Below are 2485 nucleotides of genomic sequence, written 5' to 3'. Positions count from 1 at the left end.
CTTCGATTATCTCTCCCCTCCGCGCCTCGTCGACCTCCTCGCCGGCATCAGCTTTGTCCGGTTCACGACCCTGACCATCCTCCGAATCAGAAACGGAAGAATCAGAAATCTCAAGAACGTTGCTCCCGTCCTGGTTCCCAGCAGATTTCGCTCCCCCATCAACGCCTCGTGAGTCAGTAGCGGTCGCGTCAGTCTTCGATGAGTCATCTCCCACGGAATGAGAGGGAGCAGCAGAGGTTCCAGGACGATCAGCGGGACTTTGGAGAACCCCGGCATTCCTTGGATCGATCAAGCGTACGTTAGACCCATGCGGGTCGAGACCCACGAAAGCTCGCATATCGACGAACTGAGATTCGAGGCGAAGTGGAGAAAGAATCAAGTCAGTCTCCGGGATCTCGCCGGGATCGAGCTTCAAAGCTTCCTCCTCGAACTGTTTTTCTCTAGCCGCGAACATGTCGATAGTCTCTTGAGGGATGTCGCGGCCGCCGGCCTTTAAAGCCTCGAGGCAGCTCTTAGTCCTGAACGCTTGACTTTGGGGTAACCGCACCGTGTCAAAAGGTCAACAACGGGTCCACCACTCGCGCAGATTCCCAAAATGCTTGTTGGACTTTGCAATCATCTCGGTCTCGACCGTCACCCTCTCCTTCGTGACCTCGTAAATCCGCGAATCCCTAAGGCGGTCCAGTTCTTTCTTGTGCACCGCGGCCTTGGCTCCTATCTCCTCCATAAGATTGGCCTTCCGGAGCTCCAGAGCCTCGATGGTAGAACGAGCAACGGAAAGCTCCTCTTCAGCTGCGTCGGCTCTCTTCTTCTGAGCTTTCCTCCGAGCGACTGCGCGATCCCTCTTCTCAGCCATCCTCTCGAACTCCTCCTGCCACTCCGCCTTCCTTCGACGGAGGAGTCTGCTCTTACTCACCACCGTTTTCTTCAGCTTCTCTGATTCAGCAAGCGCTTCCTTCTGCGCAGAGTCATATTTCTCGATGACGAAGTTCGAAACCCCGTCACACTGCAAGACACGAAAACCAAAGAATTTAACAAAGGAAACGAGTACGTAGTAGAAGGAATGAAAGAACCGAAGCAAAATCTTACCAACAACTTGGTGCGAGCGGCGTCGACATACTCATCCTTGAAGATCAGGTCAGCGACCGGCGGAAATGGCTTTGGGCCGCACTTGATCTGGCTGACCAATTCCGCGCATTTGTGAGGAGCGTAGACGAGAGGAGTTGGCCCGTCATACTCAAACGAAACACGGTCAAGAAACTCGACTCTCAAAGTCTTCCTTACAACCGGAATACCACCAGTCGATGGACCAGGGACCGACGTCCCAGGGTTCGATGAAATAGCAACGGGGGAAACTTGGCGCTTGGTCGTTCCATGCTCACCAGTCTGCTTTGACCTTTTCTTCTGAAGCGGAACCTCGGGTGAGACATTCCTAGGTTCATCCGCTAGGGCCAAGTTAAGAGAGGGCCCGTCAGTCGGATCAGATGGAGCAGAGGTTTGGTCGTCCCTTTCTCACCGGTTTTCTTCGACCTTTTCTTCTGAAGCGGAACCTCGGGTGAGACGCTTCGAGGTTCATCCGCTAAGGCCAAGTTGAGAGAGGGCCCGTCAGTCGGATCAGATGGAGCAGGGGGGGAAGCGATTCCGCTGTCTCAACCCGTGACGCTATCCTCCAAAGATAGTCGCTTCTTCTTCTTTCTCTTCTTCGTCGGCGGCTCTGCACCCTCCGAACGATCGCCTCCCTCTGGAAGAGTTGCTTGATCATCATTGACAGGCGAGCAGCCATAACCATCAAAGCAACTGTAATACGCCACGAACCATTCAAAAATTGACTTATCGCTGCATCTCGGTGCCTCGTGTATGCCGTAACTAGTCGGGGAATTGGGAACCAAAGCTTCATATCGTCACGAAAATAGGACTCGTAGACGCATTGATACCCAACCGGCAGCGACCAAGGCCTTTGGCTCGCCGAAGGAATCAAGAAAGTCAACCCAAATCCGTGGTGCTCCCTCAGAAGCCTCTTCACGCTGTTGGGAGTCGATTGCGTCTTCATAACGTTCTCCCAAGCCTGACTGCTCACATCCGGAGAGCTCAGACACTCGGGAGCTATCGCCGGCAGCTCTTCGAAGATCTCCCCAGGATAGTAGCACGTCGGCATATAGTAAGCAGGAAGGACCCCGTCTCTCGCACCGCCAGAACTGTCTCTATCGCAAGCCTGCGGCTCGGCTTGGTTTCCCCTTACTTCTTGACAGAATGAATGCGCAGACTCGGAAACCAGGATCCTTTGAGACAGATCCAGGCTCCCGGTGTCCATCATTGCGTCATGATGAACCCGTTCGAACTCCTCGAGCGGAACCTCGCCCGCGTCTCTCAAAGGACGAGATACGGTCGCGACCTCTTTCCCTTTCTGTTCGCGAGATAACCTCCCCCCAGATGACATATCACTATCTATATTACAACAACAACCTAGAGAGAGAAGTGGAGGGAA

Source organism: Brassica oleracea, chromosome C7 (assembly GCF_000695525.1).
Source record: "Brassica oleracea var. oleracea cultivar TO1000 chromosome C7, BOL, whole genome shotgun sequence".
NCBI classification, from domain to species: domain Eukaryota; kingdom Viridiplantae; phylum Streptophyta; class Magnoliopsida; order Brassicales; family Brassicaceae; genus Brassica; species Brassica oleracea.
This window is presented reverse-complemented; position numbering follows the sequence as displayed.